Source organism: Ovis canadensis, chromosome 16 (assembly GCF_042477335.2).
Source record: "Ovis canadensis isolate MfBH-ARS-UI-01 breed Bighorn chromosome 16, ARS-UI_OviCan_v2, whole genome shotgun sequence".
NCBI classification, from domain to species: domain Eukaryota; kingdom Metazoa; phylum Chordata; class Mammalia; order Artiodactyla; family Bovidae; genus Ovis; species Ovis canadensis.
The window spans coordinates 13438253-13465159 of record NC_091260.1 but is presented as its reverse complement, the minus strand read 5'-3'; the positions used below and the strand labels follow the sequence as shown (position 1 = coordinate 13465159).

General features: G+C 41.7%; 1 long non-coding RNA gene across 4 annotated transcripts in view; it reads right to left on the bottom strand.

The window, feature by feature from the left end:
- LOC138421672 (uncharacterized) overlaps positions 1 to 26907 on the bottom strand; it is a 122028-nt gene that overhangs the window by 7691 nt on the left and 87430 nt on the right. For 3 of the 4 annotated variants that reach the window (XR_011249584.1, XR_011249588.1, XR_011249587.1), the window contains one exon: positions 24031 to 24102. This is a non-coding gene — a long non-coding RNA (uncharacterized lncRNA). Of the gene's footprint in view, positions 1 to 24014; positions 24103 to 26907 lie in introns of those variants that run through there. The other variant, XR_011249586.1, reaches the window with a different exon arrangement.

Below are 26907 nucleotides of genomic sequence, written 5' to 3'. Positions count from 1 at the left end.
GCACACACTGTCACACAGCCCAAAACACACAAATCATGTCCCATAGCCTGACACACACACAGCCTGACACACACACACACCGTGTCACACAGCCTGGCACACACATACTGTGTCACCCAGCCTCACACACACACACACTGTTTCACACATCCTGGGTATCCCTGCCAGGAGGAGCTGCTGGCCAGGAGCCCACGGTCTCCATTTTCCATGCTTAAAACAAAGAACCCCTCCTTCCAGGCTTGGAACTGATAGATCTATTTCCTCTCAAGTGCCCGTTTGTGTCCGTCCATTGCAGATCTTCTCAACTGGGAAAGACTCTGCCCTCCCCACGAGACATTTGGAGATGTCTAGACACATTTAGATGTCTAGACACCAGGACAGGGGGTGCCACTGGCACAGAGCAGGTGGAGGTCAGAAATGCTGTTCAACATCCTAAAATGCACAGCACAACCTCCACAACTGAGAATTATCCTGCCCAACATATCAGTAGTCCTAAGACTGAGAAACCCTGGCTTGGACTAATTGGATCCTTCACTGAACAGTTGACTGGAATCATGGAGAAAGGAAGAAAGATGTAGGAGTGTGGCCTCTTCAGGGGAGGATGGTCTCTGTCAGAACACACAGCAGGCTGATGGTCATATTTGCATTTAGAACACCATTATTGATGGGGAATGGGGAATTCCAGCTGAGCTATTTCAAATCCTGAAAGACAATGCTGTCAAAGTGCTGCACTCAATATGCCAACAAATTTGGAAAACTCAGCAGTGGCCAAAGGACTGGAAAAGTTCAGTTTCATTCCAACCCCAAAGAAGGGCAATGCCAAAGAATGTTCACTCTACCACACAATTGCTCTCATCTCACATGCTAACAAAGTAATGCTCAAAATTCTCCAAGCTAGGGTTCAACAGTACGTGAACCAAGAACTTCCAGATGTTCAAGCTGGATTCAGACAAGGTAGATTCTTTACCAACTGAGCTATGAGGGAAGCCCTTTGTGTGGATCACAACAAACTATGGAAAATGAAAATTCTTAAAGAGATGGGAATACCAGATCACCTGACCTGCCTCCTGTGAAACCTGTATGCAGGTCAAGAAGCAACAGTTAAAACTGGACATGCGACAAGAAACTGGTTAAAAATTGGGAAAGGAGTACATCAAGGCTGTATATTGTCACCCTGCTTATTTAACGTATATGTAGAATACACCATGCAAAACGCTGAGCTGGATGAAGTACAAGCTGGAATTAAGATTGCAGGAAGAAATATCAACAAACTCAGACATGCAGATGACACCACCTTAATGGCAAAAGGCAAAGAGGAACTAGAGAGCCTCAAGATGAAAATGAAAAAGGAGGGGTGAACAAGCTGGCTTAAAACGCAGCATTCAAAGGTGGAAGAAGATGGTGGAGTAAGACAGGGTGCTCGTCAGCCTCCCCACAAATACATCAAAAACTCATCAAGATATAGAACAACTCCTTCAAAGCAACCTCTAGGCGACAGCAGAAGACCCTAGGCCTCCAGGAGGGCAGGCTAAGCTCCCTGGAATGAGGTTGGAGAGAGGAGGGAGACACAAAAAGGGAAGAGACCGAGAACTTCAGGACGGAGCCTGTGCCCCCAGGGGTTTGGGAGCTGCGCAGAAGGAAGAGGCCCAGTGCACGGGGAAGCTCCCTCACAGGTGGGACTAAGTGGGGAGATGCAGAATCTTAGCTGCTGTGGCAGAGCAGGGACCTAGAGGGCAGAAAACAGAGAAAGCTGCACTTCTCAACCCATAAGCAGCTCACAGACCATGGCCCCAACCAGATGGCAGGCTTGGAGAACCCAGAAAAGCACACAGGAGCCCCACGGTGCGGAGAGAAGAGCGCACAAGCCCCACAGCACAGAGGACGAGCTCAGGGTGCTGAGGGAGACCCACACAAGTCTCCACGACACAGAGGGCAGGGCTGGGGAGCCGAGAAAAGATCAACACAACGCCCCTACCTAGCAAGCTTCGGCCTGCAGTGCAGGGCGGGACCAGGGGACAGAAGCACCAGCAAAGATCCCAGGGACAGGGGGGCAGGCTGCAGTGAGGGTCCCAGGGACAGGGGGGCAGGCTTCAGTGAGGGTCCCAGGGACAGGGGGGCAGGCTGCAGTGAGGGTATCCTGAGAGGGCCACCTTGACATGGCTGCAGAAACAGACGCGCCCACCACTGCAGGGCCAGGAGGACTGCCCACAGACATGCCGAACCCACAGACAGCCCAAACCTACTACTGGACACTGCTGCCCTTCAGAGAGATGAGAGCCACTCCACCAATCAGAACACAGGCACAAGCCCCCCCAACCAGGAAAACACCACAGGACACTAATCCAAACCCATCCGCAGGGCAGACTCCACAACCAAGAACTACGATCTTGAGTACTTTCTTTTTTTCTTCTCTTTTAAATCACACTGTTTATACCCCCTATATATTTCTACCTTTCCGTTAACCTTTTGCAGTACTGTGGCATTTTCCTTTTTTCAAGAATTTTTTTTCCCTTTGTAATTTCTTTTATTTTGTTTTTGTTAGGTTTGACTGCTTTTATAGTTCTTTACTGGCTGTAGCTATTCCTGCTGCCGCTGCTGCTGCTGCTGCTAAGTTGCTTCAGTCGTGTCCGACTCTGTGCGACCCCAGAGACGGCAGCCCACTAGGCTCCCCTGTCCCTGGGATTCTCCAGGCAAGAACACTGGAGTGGGTTACCATTTCCTTCTCCAATGCATGAAAGCGAAAAGTCAAAGAGAAGTCTCTTAGTCGTGTCCAACTCTTCGCGACCCCATGGACTGCAGCCCACCAGGCTCCTCCGTCCATGGGCTTTTCTAGGCAAGAGGACTGGAGTGGGTGCCATCGCCTTCTCCGGTAGCTATTCCTGAATGTATACAAATCTTTTTTACATACATCTATTTATTTTTGCTCTTCTATTTTTTCTTTTCTCTCTCTCTCTTTTTTTTACCTTCTCTTCCACCTCTTCCTTTTCTCTCCCTTCTCTTTTTTTTCTTTTTTTCCTTCACTCTTTTTTCACCATGTAAGTTAAATTGTGGTGCTCTCTTTGCTATATTCTCCAGCTGGCACTCTGCTCAGTCTCTGTTTTCCATACTGAGCCTTAGTTAGCTCTGCTTTTAATTGGTTGACATCACTTTTGGTTTCCTTTGCTCACCAAGTCAATCTCCTGTACTCTGTTCTTTAGAATACTTTGGTTATATCTGTGTGTGTGGAAGTGTGTGTATATGTCCCATTATTTCTATGATTACCTGTCTGATCTTGTATTTACCATCTATCTGGGTTCATCTTTTATTTCATGTCATGTTTTGCTTTTTGCCTTGGTGTGTTTGCTTTAACCCCCTTTAATGCCAAAACAGATGATTTCTGGAGCCCCGATCTCCTGACCAAGGATCACACCTGAACCATTGAGGTGGAACATTAAGTCCAAGATCCCAGACTGCCAAATAACTCCTAACCCCAGGGGATATTGATTATTGAGGACTTTGATACGACTGAGCGACTGAACTGACTGAACTTGACACTTGTACACAAAGCCTAGTATCACCCAGCTGTTGACAGCATCCACTCCAGGACACTTCACCCAAACAACAAACTAGACAAAAACACAAAAACAATCATCAACAGATGGGAGTTCCAAGGGCTCCAAAATATACAACCTCACACAGCCCTGCGCATCAGACGGGGAAAAAAAAAAAAACCCTCATCTCGTCCTACTAGAATGCAGGCACAGCTCACCCCTTAACAAGAAGTCAACACAAACCAATGAACCAACCTTTCCCTCCAAGGGCAAAAAACCAAAAGGAAGGAGGAATACAACCCTAAAGCCTGGGAAAAGGAGACCTCAAATGGAGTAAGTTTGGGGAAAAAAAGAGAAAAGACAGAGAAATATAGCACAAATGAAAGAACAAAGTAGAAACCAAGACCAAATAAACAAAGAGGAAATAAGCAATCTACCTGAAAAAGAATTCAGAATAATGATAGTAAAGATGTTCAGAAGCCTTGAAAATAGAATGGAGAAAATGCAAGAAACACAATTAACACCCTTACCAAGGACATAGAAGAAATAAAGACAAAGCAAACAGAGATGAGCGATGAATAACACAAATACTGAAATTAAAAATACTCTGTGCTATGCTAAGTTTTTCAGTCATATCTGACTCTGCAACCCCATGGATGGTAGCCCACCAGGCTCCTCTGTCTATGGGGATTCTCCAGGCAAGAATATTGGAGTGGGTTGCCATGCCCTCCTCCAGGGGATCTTCCCAACCCAGGGATCGAACTCAAGTCTCCCACATTGCAGGCAGATTCTTTACTGTCTGAGCCACCAGGGAAGCTTTCTCTAGGCAGGCCTTTTTAACAAGTTAGATGTTTTTAATTGCTTATGCAAAAAGAGCCAGTTTTGCAGTTTCAAAGGAAAAACAAATTTCATTTAACCAGTTTTCTGTGGAGTCTAAAGAATATCATGGCCATCCTATGTCAAAAAAGTCATCTTACATGAAATCTCGCTATAAACCCCACACCCCATGTGGTGATCCACAATCAGGAGGGAACTTACAACCCTGAGCTTCTCGATCAAAAGCCAAGGGCTTGAAGCCTACATCTGGCCCTCCAGCTTTTAAGATCTGCACCTGACATACAAGACCCCAAAACATCTAGCTTTGAAAAGCCAATGAGGTTTGTGTCCTCAAGACCAATGAGGCTGTGGCAAAATGAGAAAATCCATGGCACAAAGGTGGCAGAGTACAAAGGGCTTATATTTCTGTGAAAGAGGCCTGTTTGTTTATTTTTACAAGTTGGGGATTTCCCTCGTAGTGTAATGAATAATAGTCCACCTGCCAGTGCAGCGGACATGTGTTTGGTCCCTGGTCTGGGAAGATTCCACGTGCCATGGGCAATGAAAGTCCAAGTGCCACAACCACTGAGCCCACATGCTGTAACCACTGAAGCCCATGAGTCTAGAGCCCGTTCCCTGAAACAAAAGAAGCCACCACAGTGAGAAGTCCATGCACCACAACAAAGAATAGTTCCCACGCACCCTAACTAGAGGAAGCCCACACACAGCAATGAAGACCCAGCACAACCAAAAATAAAAAATTAATTTAAAACATAATTTAAATTACAAAAATAAAATTAAAAAGCTGCAATTTGAGGGGAAGGCATCGAATTTAACATACATCTAGGGACCTACTAGAATAATCTCCAAAAACAAAGCCATATTTGGGTTTTCCCTCTGCCTCACTCCAGGTTGCTGGCATCTCCTGGAAAGGAACTTGTGCACTCAGCTGGCAGCCCGATTTTGCTGCTGCCACCCAGGGAACACCCCTTGATGAGCTGGCTCTGGAGGCTCTGTGTTTGTGAGTCCCACAGGACTGAAACAGAAAGAGAGAGTTCTTAACCAGCTACACCTGAGACCAAAGCACAAGGCAACAGACACAAGTGCCCAGTGACTCTGGGAAAATCTCCTATGAGTTTATCTTTATAGCTGCAGACTGAGGGGCAGGTTTATGATTGAACACACATCTAAGGACCAACGCCAATCCTATACAGAAGCCTCAGAGGAACAGGTGCTATCTTTGTGTTCTTCCTCTGTCATCCTCCCAGCATCTCCCAGAAAGGAGTTTGTTCATACATGTGGTGTCCCGGTTCTAGGAGCTGCTGCCCAAGGGACATTCCTTAGTTTCTAGATTAGAGTAAGTCCCCTACATACGAACCAGTTCCATTCCAAGACTGTATTTGTAAGTTCAATTTGTTCATAAGTCCAACAAAGTTAGTCTAAGTACCCAACTAACACAATCAGCTATACAGCATTGTACTGTAACAGGTTTATAGTACTTTTCACATAGATAATGCATGACAAACAAACACAAAAATAAACATTTTTAATCTTATAGTACAATACTTTGAAAAGTACAGTAAGTACTGGGCAGCTACATATAAAAGAATGAATTAGAATGCTTCCTAAAACCATACACAAAGATAAACTAAAAATGGATTAAAGACCTAAATGTAAGATCAGAAACCATAAACTCTTAGAGGAAAACATAGGCAGAACACTCTCTGACATAAATCACAGAAAGATCTATGATCCACCTCCAAGAGTAATGGAAATAAAAACAAAAATAAACAAGTTGGACCTAATTAAACTGAAAGGCATTTGCATAGCAAAGGAAACTATAAACAAGGTAAAAAGACAGCTCTCAGAATGGAAGACAATAATAGCAAATCAAACAATTGACAAAGGATTCATTTCTAAAATATACAAGCAGCTTTTGCAACTCAAAGCCAGAAAAAAAAACCTAATCAAAAAGTGGGCAAAGGACTTAAACATTTCACCAAAGAAGACATACATACAGATGGCTAATAAACACAAGAAAAAGTGCTCAACATCACTCATTATTAGAGAAATGCAAATCAAAACTACAATGAGATCATCACCTCACCCTGGTCAGAACGGCCATCATCAAAAATATATATAAACAATAAATGCTGGAGAGGGTATGGAGAAAAAGGAACCCTCTTATACTGTTGGTGGGAATGTAAGCTAATACAGCCACTAGAGAAGACAGTATGGAGAGTCCTTAAAAAACTAGGAATAAAATTACCATATGGCCCAACAATCCCACCACTGGGCACATATCCTGAGAAAACAAAAACTGAAAAAGTCGCATGTACTCCAGTGTCCATTGCAGCACTATTTACAATAGCTAGGACATGGAAGCAACCTGGATGTTCATCGACAGCTGAATGGATAAGGAAGCTGTAGTCTATATATACAATGAAATGTTACTCAGCCATAGAAAGGAACACACTTGAGTCAGCGCTAATGAGAAAGATGAACCTACAGCCTATTATACAGAGTGAAGTAGGTCAGAAAGACAAATATCATGCACTAACACCTATGTATGGAATCTAGAAAGATGGTATTGATGAGTTAATTTGCAGGGCAGCAATGCAGATGCAGACATAGAGAACAGACTTATGGACACAGGGAGGGCAGTAGGAAGGAGAGGGCGGGACTAACGGAGAGAGTAGCATGGAAACACACACACTAATGTAAATAAAATAGATAGCCAATGGGACTGAATGACCCAGGGCTCTGTGACCACCTGGAGGGATGCGCGATGCGATGGGAGGGAGGCACTCGAGGGAGGGGACTTATGTATACCTATGACTGATCCATGTTAATGTATGGCAGAAACCAACATAATTTTTAATTATCCTTCCATTAAAAATAAAGAAAAATATTTTAAAAGAATGTCTAATTATGAGCTTATTAAAATAACATGGTTATAAAAAACTACAACAAAAAAAAAGAATGTCTGTTTAAAAAGAAAATTGGAGAAACCACTTTTTGAAAACGTAGTCAGAGATCAGTTAAGATGACAGAGTACGAAGACCCTGACTGAGCTTGCTTCCTCTCATGAGCACACCAAAATCACAAGTATGTGCAGAACCCACCAAAAAAGAACTTCTACAACTAAAGACATAAAGAAGGAACCACAACGAGACAGGTAGGAGGGAGGGGCTCACAATATAATCAAGTCCCATACCCCTTGGTGGGTGACCCAAAAACTGGAGAATAATTACATTAGACAGGTTCCCCCACAGTAGTGAATTCTGAGACCCATGTCAGGCTCCTGAGCCTGGGGGTCTTGTGCCAGGAAGACAAGCCAACAGAGCAATTGACTTTGATGGAGAGAAAAGCTTTGGGAGTCCCAAAAGGACAGCAGGAAATAGACTTCACTCTTAAAGGATGCACAAAAATCTCACACACACAAGACCTAGGGCAAAAGCAATAATTTGATAGGAGACAGCCAGATCTATCTGCTGGTCTTGTAGAGTCCCCCAGAGAGGCAGCGAGTGGCTGTGGCTCGCCCTGGGGACAGACACTGGTGGCAGCCATACTTTGGAGCTCCTTCTATCTCATGGACACTGGTATGTGTGGGCAACATTGTGGAATCCTCACTCTAGCTCTTTAGTGCCAAGACCTAGCCCCACACAACAGCGTGTAGGTGCCAGTGCTGGGATATCTCAGGCCAAATAACTAATTATTTTTCTCCCCACCCATCAGCAACAGGATGCCTAAAGACTTTCTGAACCCACAGCCCTATTCACTAGAGGGCCAAGACCCAACTCAACTCACCAATGGGCAGGCTTCAGCCTGCATTAGCCTCTAGACCAGCCTCACCCACCAGGGGAGACACCAGGTGCAAGGAAAACACAACCTTGCAGCCTGGAGACCAGGTTACCGTAGCAGGCCAGACCCTTCCCTGGGACCAGCTGGGCCTCATCTCTTCCCACTGGCAGGTCAACATATGCTTCAGAACATCCTAGACACCCCAAAACCACCTATATCAGAACACCCACACCAGCAATCTGACACTGGGTCCTGGGATCCCTGGGCCCTAAAGTCAGACTCCAGGACACAGCTCTGCCTATCAACAGTCTAGCACTAACCCTAGGACTGGGTGGGCAACAGCCCTCGAGCCTTCTGGACATTGACTCCACCCACCAAGGAGCCAGCACTAGCCCCTGGGCCCTGCAGTCAACTGTCAGGTGATCAGGTACCACTAACCAGCAGCCTCTGCAGAAGGCAGGGCCTGGCATCCAAACAGGCTAGGGGCCAGCAAAGCCTGTCACATCACCCACATAGTAAGCCTGACACTAGAGAAGGACCCATGCAGACCTTATGGGGGAACATCTGTAGCATACAGCTTTGGTGATAAGGGGGCAGTGCAATGCTGGGATGCATAGAATGTCTCCTACAGAAGGCTGTTTTTACAAGGTTGGAAAATGTAACTAACCTACTAGATACATAAAAATACAGATAGCAACTTAGACAAAATGAGGTGGCAAAGGTTCCAGATGAAGGAACAATGTAAAACCTCAGAAGAGGAACAAAATGAAGTAATCTAAGACAGTTCAGTTCAGTTCAGTTCAGTCGCTCAGTCATGTCTGACTCTTTGCGACCCCATGAATCACAGCGCACCAGGCCTCCCTGTCCATCACCAACTCCTGGAGTTTACTCAGACTCACGTCCATCGAGTCAGTGATGCCATCCAGCCATCTCATCCTCTGTCATCCCCTTCTCCTCCTGCCCCCAATCCCTCCCAGCATCAGAGTCTTTTCTAATGAGTCAACCCTTCGCATGAGGTGGCCAAAGTACTGGAGTTTCAGCTTTAGCATCAGTCCTTCCAAAGAACACCCAGGGCTGATCTCCTTCAGAATGGACTGGTTGGATCTCCTTGCAGTCCAAGGGACTCTCAAGAGTCTTCTCCAACACCACAGTTCAAAAGCATCAATTCTTCGGCACTCAGCCTTCTTCACAGTCCAACTCTCACATACATACATGACTACTGGAAAAACCATAGCCTTGACTAGACGGACCTTACAAGTAATCTTATTTAAATATGTAACAAAAATAAGTAATCTACCCCAGAAAGAGTTCAGCTAATGATTGTAAAATGATCAAAGAACTTAGGAGAAGAATGGGTACACATAACAAGAAGCTAGAAGTTTTTCAGCCAAGACTTAGAAACCATAAAGAACAACCAAACATAGATGAAGACTGCAACAACTGAGAGGGAAGATTAATAGAAGGAATCAACAGTAGATTAAATGATACAGAGGTACAGATCAGTGAGATGGAAGACAACGTCGTTGAAATCATTGACAATGAACAGAAAAAAAAGAAAAAGGATGAAAAGAAATGAGGACAGTTCAAGAGACCTCTGGGACAACACCAAGCACACTAATACATTAGAGGGGCCCCAGAAGGAAAAAAGAAACAGGCAGAAAACATACTTGATGACATAATGGTTGAAAAATTCCCTAACCTGGGAAAGGAAACAGTCATCTAAGACCAAGAAGCTCAGAGTTCCATACAGAATTAAAACAAAGAGGAACATAAAGACACATTGTAATTAAAATGACAAAAATTAAAACAAAAGAGAATATTAAAGCAGTAAGGGGAAAAAAATACACAAGAGAACTCCCATAAGGGCATCAGTTGATTTTCTTCTCTGCAGGCCAAAAAGGAATGGCACAATATATTTAAAGTGATGAAAGGAAAAACCTACAATCAAGAATACTCTACCCAGCAAGACTCTCATTCAGATTTGACAGAGCTCAACAGCTTCACAGACAAGAAAAACCTAAAAGAGTTCAGCACCATCAATCCAGTTTTACAGTAAACGCTTTATCTCTTTTTGGCTATACCTCTCGGTTTGTGGGACCTTAGTTCCTTGACCAGGGATTGAACCAAAGCCCTTGGCAGTGAGAGTGAAGAGGCCTAACCATTAGAGTGCCAGGGAATTCCTCACAAAAAATGTTAAAGAAACTTCCCTAGATGAAAAAGAAGAAGCCACAAGGAGAAACAAGAAAATTATGAAATGAAAAAACTCACCAGTAAAGGCAAACATATGGTAAAGTCTGGAATATACAGTCTTCACATACAAAGTTAGCAGAAAACTTAAAAGACAGAAGAAGCAAAATCATCTATATCTACAAGAAACAGTTAAGGGATACACAGAAACACAAAATATGATACCAAAACCAAATATTAAAATTGCAAAAGAGAGAAGAGTAGAAATACAGAATTTTAAAAATGCATTTGAAATTAAGAGATCAGCAACTTAAAATAATTATATATATGTACAGACTGCTATATAAAAACTTCATGGTAACCACAAACCAAAAATCTGTAATAGATATACATATACAAAGGAATCCAAACACTAAAGATAGTCATCAGATCAAAAGACAGCAAAAAGAAGGGGAAAAAAATACCTACAAAAACCACCCTCAATTCACAAAATTAAAGAACATACATATCAATAATTACCTTAAATATAAATGGATTAAATGCTTCAATCAAAAGACACGCTGGCCTAATGGATACAAAAACAAGATCCATATATATGCTTCCTGCAAGAGACTCAGCTAAGATCTAAAGACACACCGGACTGAAAGTGAAGGGGGTGGAAAAGGTATCCCACGCAAATGGAAATCAAAGTCAGAGCAGCCACCCTCATATCAGACAAAACAGGCTTTACAATAAAGATGACTGCAAGAGACAAAGACACTTCATAATGATCAAGGGTTTAGTCCAAGATATAATTGTAAATATCTATGCACCTAACACAGCAGCATCTAAATACAGAAGGCAATACTAACAGACCTAAAAGGAGAAACTGACAGTAATAAAATAATATTAGGGGACTTCAACATCACATTTACATCAATGGACAGATAATCCAGACAGAAAACCAATAAGAAAACACTGAACTTAAAAGATACATTAAAAGAGCATTTCATCTGGAAGCAGAGTACGGTCTTTTCAAGTGCACATAGAACATTCTTCAGGATACACAACATGCAAGGCCACAAAAGAAGCCTCAGTAGATCTAAGAAAACTGAAATCATATCAAGCATCCTTTCTGACCATCATACTATGGAGTAGAAATCAACTATAAGAAGAAAACTGAAAACCATAAACATATGGAGGTTAGACACTATGCTACTACATAATCAAGGAATCCCCGAAGAAATCAAAGAGGAAAAGTTTACAACCTAGAAACAAGTGAAAATAAAAAACAGGATGGTCCAAAACCTAGGTAATGCAACAAAAGCAGTTCTAAACGGGAAGTTTATAGAGACAGAAGCTTACTGCAGGAAACAAGAAAAATCTGAAATAAAACCCTAAACTTACACTTAAGGTAACTAGAAAAAGAAAACACTAAAAGCCAAAGAAAGAAATCATAAATATCAGAACAGAAACAAATGAAGAGAGACTAAAGGGCAATAGAAAAGATCAATGAAACTAAAAGAGGGTTCTTTGAAAAGATAAAGCTGTTAAATCTTTAGCCAGGCTCATCAAGAAAAAACAGGAGAGAGCCCAAATCAATAAAATCAGAAATGAAAAAAGAGAAGTTACAACCAACACCACAGGAATACAGAGGATCATTTGACAACTATGAACAATTACATGCCAATAAAATGGCCAACCTTGAAGAAATAGAGAAATTCTAGAAGCTCTAAGAAAAGTACAATCTCCCAAAACTGAACCAGGAAGAAATAGAAAACATGATCAGGCCAATTATCAGCAATGAAACTGAATCAGTAATTTTAAAATTTCAAACAAACAGAAGTCCAGGGCCAGATGGCTTCACATGAGAATTCTACCAAATACTTATAAACAAATTAACACGTATAGTTTTCAAACTATTTCCAAAAACTGCAGAGGAAGAAATACATCCAAACTCATTCCATGAGGCCAGCATCATTCTGATACCAAAACCAGACAAAGGTATCATCAAAAAAAGGAAATTACAGACCAATATCACTTATAAACACAGATGCAAAAATCCTCAACAAAATACCAACAAATGAAATTGCAATACAGTAAAAAGATCATACACCGTGATCAAGTGGGATTCATCTCAGGGATGCAAAGATTTTTCAGTATCTACAAAATCAATGTGAAATACCACATTATCAAATTGAAAGATTAAAAAATGATTGGGACTTTCCTGGTGGTACAATGGATAGGAATAAGCCTGCCAATGCAGGAGACACGAGTTAAATCTCTGGTTCAGGCAGATTCCACACGCTGCAGAGCAACGAAGCTCATGTACCCAAACTTATTGAGCTCATGAGCCCCAACTACTGAGCCTGCATGTTGCAACTACTGTAGCCCTTGCACCATAGAATCCGTGCATCACAACTAGAGAAAGTCCATGCACAGCAACAAAGACCCAGGGCTAACAAAAATAATAAAAAATAGATTAAAAAAAATATGATCATTCCAATCGATGCAGAAATACCTTTTGACAAAATTCAACATCCATTTATGGTTTGAAAAAAAAATAAAAAAACCAACTCCAGAAGTGGGTAGAGAGGGAACCTAAGTCAGCATAATGATGGCCATATGTGACAAAACCACAACAAACATAAGACTCAATGGTGAAAACCTCAGCACTTTCTTGGTGGTTCAGTGGTTAAGAATCTACCTTCCAATGCAAGGAAAGTGAGTTCAGCCCCTGGTCAGGAAACTAAGATCCCACATGCCACAGGGCAACTAAGCCTGCATGCCGTAACTAAGACCCACCACAGCCAAATAAATTTTAAAAAAAATAAAAGTAGCATTGTTTGTAGATCAGTGAGAGTTAACTTAAGCAGGTTAATAGAGCGTCCAAGCCTAAGGCCCCTTTAAGGAGGAGGTGAACATTCTTTCTTTTGCCTTAGACAGGTAGGCCTCATGGCAGCAGAATCTCTTGTTCAAGGACATGCTTTTTGAGCTTAAAATGTATGTTATGGGAGAAGGTCTGGGTAAAACTTCCATAGCCTTGAGTTCTGGGTTAGCTCATTCCTTCTGGCTAATCTCACGCTCATGTCATCCCAGGATGTATGTTACAGGAAAGGGTCTGGGCAAAATTTTCACAGCCTTGAAGCATTCTACTCTCAGTAGCTAGCAGAAAAGTATAGAATGCCCTAAACTAGCAAGATGGCTCATCTTTCTACTCCCTTCTGATGTCTATGTCAATCTTTTTCTCAGTTATTATCACTTTAATAAAATTTCTACTACCCAAAGCTCTGAATGACTGAGACTGTCTTTGGTCCTGGAGTTAAATCTTCTCCTTCAGAGACCACAAATCTGGCAAAACACTGATAACTTTCATTTATCCTCTTGTGGGCTCATCTGGGATCCCAAGACAAGGTATAAAACTTTCCTCTTGGGGGCTGGTCTGGGATCCCAAGATAAGACATCACTTTCATCATGAAAAATTAAATATTTTTTTTTAATGGTGAAAAGCTCAAATCATTTTCTTTATGATCAGAAACAAGCCAAGGATGTCCATTCTCACCACTTTTACTTAACACAGTATTCAAAGTCCTAGCCACAGCAGTCAGACAAATGGAAATAAAAAGGAATCCAAATTGGAAAGAAGTAAAATGGCTACTGTATGCAAATGACATGATACTATACATCAAAAATCCTAAAGACACCACCAGAAAAATACTAGAGCTCATCAATGAAGTCAGTAAGCTGCAGAATACAAAATTAATAAATAAATCAATTGCACTTCTATATACTAACAATGAACTATCAGAAGGAGAATTTAAGGATATGATCCCATTTACCATTGCATCAGCAAAGGAAAACAATTACCTGGGAATAAACCTACCTGAAATTAAAAGACACTTACTCCTTGGAAAAAAAGTTATGACCAACCTAGATAACATATTGAAAAGCAGAGACATTACTTTGCCAACAAAGGTCCGTCTAGTCAAGGCTATGGTTTTTCCAGTGGTCATGTACGGATGTGAGAGTTGGACTGTGAAGAAAGCTGAGCGGCGAAGAATTGATGCTTTTGAACTGTGGTGTTGGAGAAGACTCTTGAGAGTCCCTTGGACTGCAAGGAGATCCAACCAGTCCATTCTGAAGGAGATCAGCCCGGGGATTTCTTTGGAGGGAATGATGCTGAAGCTGAAACTCCAGTACTTTGCCCACCTCATGTGAAGAGTTGACTCATTGGAAAAGACTCTGATGCTGGGAGGGATTGGGGGCAGGAGGAGAAGGGGACAACAGAGGATGAGATGGCTGGATGGCATCACTGACTCGATGGACGTGAGTCTGAGTGAACTCCGGGAGTTGGTGATGGACAGGGAGACCTGGCATGCTGCGTTTCATGGGTTCGCAAAGAGTCGGACATGACTGAGTGATTGAACTGAACTGAGCTGAAGGAGGTAAAACATCTGTACTCAGAAAACTATAAAGACAATGATGAAAGTAATTGAAGACAACATAAACAGATAGAAAAATACATCACATTCTTGGATTGGAAAAATATTGTTAAAATGAGCATACTACCCAAGGGAATCTACAGAGTCAGCATAATCCCTGTCAAAATACTATGACATTTTCACAGAGCTATAACCAAAAATCTTAACATTTGTATGAAAGCACAAATGACCTCAAATAGCCACCACAATCTTGAGAAAAAAATAGAACAGAGCTGGAATAACCACAGTCCCTGACTTCAGACTATACTATAACAAACTGTCGACAAAACAGTAATGTTAAGGGTACAAAAACAATGCAACAGAATAGGGCACCCAGAAATAAACCCATGCACTTATGGTCAGTTAACCTCTGACAAAGGAGGCAAGAATATGCAATGGAGAAAAGACAGTCTCTTTAGTAAAACAGTGCTGGGGAAACTGGACAACTGTAAAAGAATAAAATTCAAACATTCTTTAATGTCGTATACAGAAGTAAACTCAAAATGAATTAAAGACCTAATGTAAGACTGGATACTATAAAAATCCTGGAGGAAAACACAGGCAGAACACCAGTTGACATAAATCATAGCAATATATTTTTGGATTTGTCTCCTAAAGCAAAGGAAATAAAAGCAAAAACAAATGGGATCTAGCTAAACTTAAAAACTTTGCATAGCAAAGGAAACCATCATTAAAATGAAAAGAAAACCTACTGAATGGGAGAAAATATTTCCAAATAAATATGAACAATAAGTATATGACACATGTAAACAACTCATATAATTCAGCAATTTAAAAAAACCACTGATTAAAAAAAACAGGCAGAAGAACTAAATAGACACAGAAATGCAAATGGCCAATAGGCATAAGAAAAGATGCTCAACATCACTAATTATCAGGAAAATGCAAATCAAACCCACAATGAGATATTACCTCACACCTGTCAGAATGGCTATCAACAACAGTGTCATCTGCTGGTGGGACTGCAAATTGGTACAGGCACTATGGAGGTTTCTGAAGAAAACTAAAAATAAAACTACTTGAATCGCCAGTCCATGTCTGACGCAGGATGCAGCATGCTTGGGGCTGGTGCATGGGGATGACCCAGAGAGATGTTGTGGGGAGGGAGGTGGGAGGGGGGGTCATGTTTGGGAACGCATGTAAGAATTAAAGATTTTAAAATTAAAAAAATAAATAAATTAAAAAAAAAAAAAACTACCATATGAGCCAGCAATTCTGCTCCTGGGTATACATCTAAAACAAAACACTAATTCAAAAAGTTATACACATCCACCAATGTTCAGAACAGCATTATGTACAATTGCCAAGATATGGAATTAACCTAAGTGTCCATTAACAGATGAATGAATAAAGATGTAGTATATACACAACTATACACACATATACACACACAGACACACCCCCCAACACACACACAGAATAGAATGCTATTCAGCCATAAAAAATAAGGAAATGTTGCCATTTGCAAAAACACAGATGAATCTGAAAGGTATTATGCTAAGTGAAATACATCAGAGAAAGACAAGTACTGTATGATATTACTTATGTGGACTCTAAAAAACACAGCAAACTAATTAGTATTACAAAAAACAAAAAAAAACCCAGACTCACAGATATAGAAAACAAAGGAGTGGTTACCAGTGGTGAGAGGGAAGTGGGGAGAGGCAATTCAAGGGTAGGGAATTAAGGGGTACAAACTTAAATATAAAATAGACTGCCAGGATATACTGTACAGCATGGGGGGGATCAGCGAACTCAAACACAAAGCAGTGAAACCAAAAAATCAGAGCAGCAAAGAGAAACTAGGGAAAAAGAGTGAAGACAGCTAAAAAGAATCATGAGACAATGTCAAGTAGACCAACATTCACTTTATAGGGGTTCCAGAAAGAGAAAGGAGCAGAAAACTTACCTGTAGAAATAATGGCTGAAAACTTCTCCAATCTGGGGATGGAAAGAGAAATTGAGATCCAGAAAGCCCACAGAATTCCAAGAAAAGAACACAAAGACATCTACACCAAGACACAGTATAATTAAAGTTCAAAAAGCTAAAGAAAAGGAGAAAGTCTTCAAAGAAGAAACAGAAAAACAACTTGTTACATACAAGGGTACCCCTCAAAGACTATCAGATTTTTCACTAGAAATCTTGCATGCCAGAAGAAAGTGGCACAATATATTAAAAGTGCTGAAAGACGTAAACTCCCAACAAAGAATATTCCACCTAGCAAAGCCGTACTTTAGAACTGAAGGAGATATAAAGTCTTCCAGACAAGCAAAAGTTAAAGGAGTCCACCACTAGATCAGCTTCACAAGAAATGTTAAAGGAACTTCTTTAAGTGGAAACTTGTAGATGCTAATTAGTAACAGGAAAACATGTGAAGGTCTAAATCTCACTGGTAAATATATAGTAAAATTCAGAATAACCAAGTGATATAAAGGTTTTGAGTTAGTCACGTATAAAGCTAATGTGAAAGTTAAAAACAAAATAACAAAAATGCTGTGGAAAGTGAACGTATTAGTTGCTCAGTTACGTCCAACTCTTTGCAGCCCCATGGACTACAGCTCACTAGGCTTCTCTATCCATGGAATTCTCCAGGCAAGAACACTGGGTAGCCATTCCCTTCTCCAGGGGATCTTCTGGACCCAAGGATCAAACCTGCATCTCTCGCATTGCAGACAGATTCTTGACTGTCTGAGCCACCAGATAACTACAGTGACTACGCCAAGATAACTACAGGGACTTGTTAGTGAACATGCCAAGATAAAAAGTTACAAACTGTGACGTCAAGAATAAAATGTTAGGGGAGAGTCAAAATATACAGCTTCAGAATATATTTGAACTTATGCAAGTGCATGCTCAGTCGTGTCTGACTCTGTGACCTCTTGGACTGCAGCCCACCAGGCTCCTCTGTTCATCAAATGTTCCAGGAAAGAATATTGAAGTAGGTTGCCATTTCTTTCACCAGGGGATCTTCCCGACCCAGGGATTGAACCCATATCTCTTGTGTCTCCTGCAATGGCAGATGGATTCTTTACCACTGTGCCACTTGGGCTTAAGTTGTTACCAACTTTAAGAGGTTTGTTATAAGTTGTTTTATGTAAGCCTCAGGTTAATTACAAAGCAAGAACCTATGGAAGACACACAAAACATAAAAATTAGGCATAACACTACAGAAAATCTTCAGTTTACAAAGGAAGAAAGCGAGAAGAATGGAACAAATGAATTACAAAAGAACCAGAAAACAATTAGCAAAATAGGAATGTCAACATATAGATCAATAATTACTTTAAATGTAAATGGGTTCAATTTTCTGATCAAATATAGTGGCTGAATGGATTTTTTTAAAAAAATAAATACAAACCTATATGTTGCATAGAGGAAACTCACTTCAGATGTAAGGACTCACAAAACCTAAGAATGCAGGAGTGAAACAATATATTCCAAGCAAATGAAAACCAAAAGAAACCTAGGGATGCTGCATGTATGCCATACAAACTAGACTTTTAGACAAAGACAGTATTAAGATCCAAAGAAGGTCATTATATAATGATAAGTGGGTAAATCCAATGAGAAAGTAACATCTGTAAATATTTTTGCACCCAAAACCAATACAATATTGTAAAGTAATTAACCTCCAATTAAAATAAATAAATTTATAAAAAAATATTTTTGCATCCAACATAGGAGAATCTAAATATATAAAGTCAGTATTAACAGAAGGCAGAGGAACCAGAGATCAAATTGCCAACATCCTCTGGATCATGGAAAAAGGAATAGAGTTCCAGAAAAACATCTATTTCTGCTTTATTGACTATGCCAAACCCTTTGACTGTGTAGATCAAAATAAACTGTGGAAAATTCTTCAAGAGATGGGACTACCAGACCACCTGACCTGCCTCTTGAGAAACTTATATGCAGGTCAGAAAGCAACAGTTAGAACTGGACATGGAACAACAGACTGGTTCCAAATAGGAAAAGGAGCATGTCAAGGCTATATATTGTCACCCTGCTTATTTAACTCATATGCAGAGCACATCATGAGAAATGCTGGGCTAGAAGAAGCACAAACTGGAATCAAGATTGCCGGGAGAAATATCAATCACCTCAGATATGCAGATGACACCACCCTTATGACAGAAAGTGAAGAGGAACTAAAAAGCCTCTTGATGAAAGTGAAAGTGGAGAGTGAAAAAGTTGGCTTAAAGCTCAACATTCAGAAAATGAAGATCATGGCATCTGGTCCCATCATTTCATGGGAAATAGATGGGGAAACAGTGGAAACAGTGTCAGACTTTATTTTGGGGGGCTCCAAAATCACTGCAGATGGTGATTGCAGTCATGAAATTAAAAGACGCTTACTCCTTGGAGGACAAGTTATGACCAACCTAGATAGCATATTCAAAAGCAGAGACATTACTTTGCCAACAAAGGTCCATCTAGTCAAGGCTATGGTTTTTCCAGTAGTCATGTATGGATGTGAGAGTTGGACTGTGAAGAAAGCTGAGCGCTGAAGAATTCATGCTTTTGAACTATGGTGTTGGAGAGGACTCTTGAGAGTCCCTTGGACTGCAAGCAGATCCAACCAGTCCATTCTGAAGGAGATCAGTCCTGGGTGTTCTTTGGAAGGAATGATGCTAAAGGTGAAACTCCAATACATTGGCCACCTCATGTGAAGAGTTGACTCATTGGAAAAGACTCTGATGCTGGGAGGGAAGGAGGGCAGGAGGAGAAGGGGACGACAGAGGATAAGATGGCTGAATGGCATCACGGACTCGATGGACGTAAGTCTGAGTGAACTCCGGGAGTTGGTGATGGACAGGGAGGCCTGGCGTGCTGCGATTCATGGGTTCGCAAAGAGTTGGACATGACTGAGCGACTGAACTGAACTGAACTGAACTGAACTGAAGTGTACATGAAAGATTCTCCAGGATAGATGATGGATTAGGCTACAAAACAACTTTTAATAAATTTAAGAAGACTAAAATCCTGTCAAACAATATTTCCAACAACAATGGTATGAAACTAGAGATAAACTACAAGAAGAAAACTGGAAAATTCACAAATATGTGGAGATTAACCAACATGCTACTAAACAACCAAGGAATGAAATAAGAAATCAAAAGAGAAAGCAAAAAATATCTTGAGGACTTCCCTGGTGGTACTGTAGTTAATAATCCACCTGCCAATTCAGGAGACATAGGTTCAATTCCTGGCCCAGAAAGATCCCACATGCCATGGTACAACTAAGCCCAAGTCCCACAACTACCAAAGCCTGCCTGCCCTAGAGTCTGTGCTCCATAACAAGAGAAGCCTGTGAGATGGGATGCCTGTGCACGGCGACTACAGAGCAGCATGGCTTGCTGCAAGTAGAGAAAGCCCATGCACAACAATGGAGACCTAGTACAGCCAAAAAAATAAACAAATAGAACTTTGAAGAATAAATTAAAAAATTTAAAAATACCTTGAAACAAATAAAATTGAAAATGCAACATATGAGAACTTTGGGAATGCAGCAAAAGCAGTTCTAAGAGAGCCATTCAGAGCAATAAATGCCTACATTAAAAAACAAGAAACATCTCAAATAATCTAACTTTATATCTCAAGTACCTAGAAAAATAATAAATTAAGCCTGAAATTATTGGAAGGAAGGAAATAAAGATTAGAGTGGAAGCAAATTAAATAGAGGCTAAAAAGACAATAGAAAAGATGAAACGATGGTTATTGCAGCCATGAAATTAAAAGACACTTACTCCTTGGAAGGAAAGTTATGGCCAACCTAGATAGCATATTCAAAAGCAGAGACATTACTTTGCCAACAAAGGTGCATCTAGTCAAGGCTATGGTTCTTCCAGTAGTCATGTACGGATGTGACAGTTGGACTGTGAAGAAAGCTGAGCACTGAAGAATTGATGCTTTTGAACTGTGGTGTTGGAGAAGACTCTTGAGAGTCCCTTGGACTGCAAGGAGATCCAACTAGTCCTTTCTAAAGGAGATCAGTCCTGGGTGGTCTTTGGAGGGAATTATGCTAAAGCTGAAACTCCAGTATTTTGGCCGCCTCATGTGAAGAGTTGACTCATTGGAAAAGACTCTAATGCTGGGAGGGTTTGGGGGCAGGAGGAGAAGGGGACGACCGAGGATGAGATGGCTGGATGGCATCACTGACTCGATGGATGTGAGTTTGAGTGAACTCCGGAAGTTGGTGATGGACAGGGAGGCCTGGCGTGTTGCAATTCATGGGGTTGCAAAGAGTTGGACAAGACTGAGCGACTGAACTGAAGAGCTGGTTTAAAAAAAAAAAAAAAACTAAAGTAAAGACAGACAAACCTTTAGTTAAATTAACCAAGAAAAGAAAACTCAAAATCAGAAATGAGCAAGGATATGTTACACCTGATATCACAGAAATGCAAAGGATAATAAGAAATGTCTATGAACAATAACTGAAGTAGGAAATGGCAACCCATTCTGGTAATCTTGCCTGGGAAACTCCATGGACAGAGGAGCCTGGTAGGCTACAGCCCATGGGGGCAGAAAGAGTCAGACATGACTGAACACACACACAACACACAGAGGAACAACTGTACACTAACAAATGGGACAACCTAGAAGAAATGGATAAATTCCTAGACACATACAACCAAGAAGACTACATCATGAGGAAATATAAAATCTGAACAGATCAACTAATAGTAAGGAGATTGAATCAGTAATCAATAACCTTCCAATCTCCACCAGATGGTCTCACTGGCGAATTCTACTAAAAGTTTAGAAATTAATGCCAATCCTTCTCAAACTCTCTCAAAAAACAGAAGACAGTGGGAGACTTCCAAACTCATTTTATGAGGCCAGCATTACCCTGACGCCAAAAACTGTCAAGAACTTTACAATAAAAGGCCAATATATCTGATGAACATGGATGCAAAAAGCCTCAACAAAGTATTAGCAAACCAAACTCAACAGTATATTAAAAGGATCATATAGAAGAATGTCACCACCAAGATGATGAGCTAAGTTGTATCTCTGACTTTGTTCCCCATAGCATGAAGAACAACTAACAACTATTCATAGACAAGACACCACTGAGAAAATCCTAAAACTCGGGGGTGAGGCTGAAGCATTCCCCTACACCACAGAAACCAAGACAGACTTCTTCAGAAGAGCAACAGAAGCAGGACTTCCCTGATGCTCCAGTGGTTAAGAATCTGCTACCAACGCAGGGGACATGAGTTAGGTCTCTGCTCCTGGAAGATCCCACATGCTGCAGAACAACTAACCTTGTGGGCCACAACTACTAAGCCCAGGCTCTAAAGCCCATGCACCACGACAAGAGAAGCCACCCAATGAGAAGCCCACACATCGAACTAGAGAAAGCCTGAATACAGCAACACACACCCAGTACAGCCAAACATAAATAAATCTTAAAAAAAAAAAGTAAAGTAACAGAAGCAATACTGACCACAATGCCTGCCCCCCACAATCCCTACCCCAAGGGTACAAATGATCCACACTGAGAGATCTCCCCAAGCCTACAATTCCCAGTGGGAAAAGGGAACCGAATGTGGAAATTCAGCTTTCCTAGCATTGCAGGCCACTTCTTGGGAGCCTCACTTGGATCTCACACCATGGAAACTGCAGGGAAGTTTGCAGAGCTTGACCACTGGGAATCTGCATGTGATGGAGAGGAATTTCAACAATTAATACTCAGATCTTGCCAGACCCAGTTCTTACCTACAATGCCCAAACAGTCCTAAGCAGCACCTTTGCTATCTGCAGAACCAAGACAGTGGTACAGAGGGACTGGGGAATTAGGGCATACAGTTCTGCCTGATTTGGGACCTCAAATGAAGAACCTTGCCTGTACTTAAACTTTGTACACCAATGTCCCAGCCCCCACAGGCAGAGGAGCTGAGTCATAGCCCCATTCACTACTGAGTATAACTCTCAACATTTCCAACCAAAAAGCTTTGCCAGAATACCTGGAAGCTGTGTAGCCCAGCAAGGCTAAAGGCAGAAGCGACTGTCCACAGAGCAAAGCCAGTAGCATTGTTAAGCTAGGGAACTCAGGGTGTATGTCAGCCTGAATCAAGGAAACAACATCTTGCTGGGCTTGGAACCAGCTGCCCTGCTGGGACCACATAAGGAGGTAATTCATAGCCCCATCCACTGCTTGGTACAGCTCCCGGCCCCTCCCAAGCACAAAGCCTGACAATGGACCCATAAGCTGAATTGTTGTTTAGTCGCTAAATCGTGTTTGATTCTTTGCAACCCTATGGACTGCAGCATGCCAGGCTTCTCTGTCCTACACTATCTCCCAGAGTTTGCTCAAACTCATGTCCTTTAGCCCTATTAGAGTACAGCAATCAGAGCTGATCTCTGGCCGAGCCAATGACAAAGTGAAGGATTCTCTGCTCCACCCAGGTAGGAGAGTTAACTCACAGCCCCACCCACTGATCAATGTAGTTCTGACCCCTCTGTCCACAAAGCCTGATCTGGAAACCCTGGGAGGGTGCTTGGTGATGGCTCTCCAGTCCTACCCATGTGGGAGAACCAACTAATAGCTGTATCCACAGCTGAATGAAGCTTCCAGTCCAACCTGACACAGAAAGCCTGGTCAGAACATCTGGAAAGCTGTGCAGTCCATCAACACTCAAGAATAGAGTCCAAAAAAAAAAAAAAAAAGAATAGAGTCCAAGAGGCAGAACTAATAGTTTTCAGAGAAAAGGCAAGGTCCTGTTTGTCCAGAGAACGGGGGGTAGGGGGTGGGGGGTGGGACGGTGGGGGGCACTGATCAACATGAGTCAAGATCACAAACAGCCTTCAAGACTTGGGGCTGATTCTCCCATAGCACCTGGGCAGGAAAACTAATTTTAAGCCCTCTTTTGCTTTCTCAGGCTTCAGCCCACCCAAACAGGGAAACTAACAAAAGCATATAGGAAGCTGCATAGCACATCCTTTGAACAGAGAACCTATACTTTTCCCCATCTAGAGAGGAAAAGGAGTAACATTGTCTGTCCAAAGAATTCAGTGCACAGTCTTGGTTGGTTCAGGTCCCCACACAATAAGTTATGCACCCCCTCCTACTTTTCCTGTAAGGGAAAAAAAGCTAACTCATAGCATTACCTTGTTGTTGTTGTTCAGTCGCCCAGTCATGTCCAACTCTTTGCAACCCCATGGACTGTGGCCCGCCAGGCTCCTCTGTCCATTGAATTTCTCAGGCAAGAATACTGGAGTGCGTTGCCATTTCCTTCTCCAGGGGATCTTCCCTACCCAGGGATCGAAGCTACATCTCCTGCATTGACAGGCAATGAAATTGGCAGGCACAGGAAGTGAAAGATCTATACATTGAAAACTATAAGACATTGATAAAAGAAACTGAAAACACAAATGACTGGAAAGATATTCAGTTCTTATGGTTTGTAAAAGTCAATAATGCTAAAATATCCATAATAACCAAAGCAATGTACTGATTCAAAGCAATCTCTATCAAAATTCGAATGGCATTTTTCACAGAAATAGAAGAAAAAACAATCCTAAAATTTGTATGGAATGACAAAAAGAAATCCAAAAGCTAAAGCAATCTTGTGTGTGTGTGTGTGCACGCACATGTTCGCATGTACATGCATGCTCAGTCACTAAGTCGTGTCCAGTTATTTGCAACCCTGTGGACTGTAGCCAGTCAGGCTCTTCAGTCCATGGGATTCTCCAGGCAGGAATACTGGAATGTGTTGCCATTTCCTCTTCCAGGGGATCTTCCCAACCCAGGTATCAAACCCTGAATCTCCTGCATTGGCAGGTCAATTCTTTACCAGTGAGCCACCAGGGAAGCCCAAAGAAATCTTAAAAAAGAACAAAGCTGGATGCATCATGTTTTCTAGTTTCAAACTGCATTACAAATTTAGAGAAATCAAAACCATGCTATCGGCATAAAAACAGATACATACATCAATGGAACAGAAATGAGAACACAGAGATATCAGATATATCAAGTAATTGACAAAGGTGTCAAGGATATACAATAGGCAAAGGACAGTCTCTTCAATAAGTGAGTTGAAAAAAACTAGACAGCCACGTGCAGAATAAAACTGGATCACTATCTTAAATCACACACACAAATTAACTCAAAGTGAATTAAAGACTTGAACATTAAGACCTGAAACCAGGGGCTTCCTGGTTCAGCTGTAAAGAATTTGCCTGCTGAGGCAGGAGATACAGGTTCAACCCCTGGTCCAGTAAGATTTCACATACCACGGAGCAATTAAGCCTATTGGCCACAGCTATTCGGCCTGTGCTCCAAAGTCTAGGAACCACAGCTACTGAACCCAGGCAACGCAACTACTGAAGTCCAAGTGGCCCTAAAGCCCATGTTCTGCAACAAGAGGAGCCACCGCAATGAGAAGCCCACATGCTGCAATGAAGAGTAGACCTCGCTTGCTGCAACTAGCGAAAACCCCTGCAGCAACAAAGACTCAGCACAGTCAAAAAATAAATAAATAAAATTATATTTAAAAGAAGATCTGAAACCATAAAACTCCCAGAAGATAACACAGAGGGTAAGCTCCTTGACGTCAATCTTGGTGATGATTTTTTTTTTGGATATGACACCAAAAGCAAAGGCAACAAAAGCAAAAATAAACAAGTGAGACTACGTCAAATTAAAAAGCTTCTTCAGGAGGTCCAAAGATGGCGGAGGAATAGGATAGGGAAACCACTTTCTCCCCCACAAATTCACTGAAAGAACATTTGAACGCTGAGCAAATTCCACAAAACAACTTTTGAATGCTGGCAGAAGACATCAGGCACCCAGAAAGGCAGCTCACTGTCTTCGAAAGGAGGTGTCCCTCACTGTGGAGAAACTTTACATCATTAACCTAGATGTTTTATCATCAGTGCTGTATAGATGGAGAAGACTTGAGGCTACTGTAAGAATACAACTGAAAACCAGAGGCAGGAGGCTTAAGTCCAAATCCTAAGAACACTAGAGAACTCCTGACTCCAGGGAACATTAATCGATAGGAGCTCATCAAATGCCTCCATACCTACACTGAAACCAAGCACTACCCAAGGGCCAACAAGTTCAAGAGAAAGACATACCACGCAAATTCTCCAGCAACACAGGAACCTAGCTCTGAGTTTCAATATACAGGCTGCCCAAAGTCGCACCAAACCCACTGACATCTCAAAACTCATTACTGGACATTTCAGTGCACTCCAGAGAGAAGAAATCCAGCTCCACCAACCAGAACACCGACACAAGCTTCCCTAACCAGGAAACCTTCATAAGCCACACGTCCAACCCCACCCACAGCGAGGAACCTCCACAATAAAGAGGAACCACAAACTGCCAGAATACGGAAAGGCCACCCCAAACACAGCAATATAAACAAGATGAAAAGGCAGAGAAATACCCAGCAGGTAAAGGAACAGGATAAATGCCCACCAAACCAAACAAAAGAGGAAGAGATAGGGAATCTACCTGATAAAGAATTCTGAATAATGATAGTGAAAATGATCCAAAATCTTGAAAACAAAATGGAGTTACAGATAAATAGCCTGGAGACAAAGATCGAGAAGATGCAAGAAATGTTTAACAAGGACCTAGAAGAAATGAAAAAGAGTCGATATATAATGAATAATGCAATAAATGAGATAAAAAACACTCTGGAGGGAACCAACAGTAGAATAACAGAGGCAGAAAATAGGCTTAGTGAGGTAGAAGATAAAATGGTAGAAATAAATGAAACAGAGAGGAAATGTTAGGTAGGTAGAATAGGGAAAAGGAGTCCAAAATGGTGGTGGCTAAAAAACAAGGAAGGTCAAAGGAAGGTCCGAGGACCAGAGTGAAGACTTCAGGCAGAACAAACAGCACTCCTGGCTAAGCCCAGTTTGTATAGGGCAGGCCCAGGTGGAGGAGAAAACATATAAAAGGAGGAGCCAAAGCGCTCTCTCGCTCTCTCTTTCTCTCCCACGTGCATATGCTCTTTCTCTCTTTCCCTCTCTCTCTCCCCCTCCCCCACGAGCTCCTCCACTCTCTTCTCTTCAAGTCTTTGGGTTGGCATGCCCTAAGGCTTCAAGGATGGATTCTCCTGATATCTTC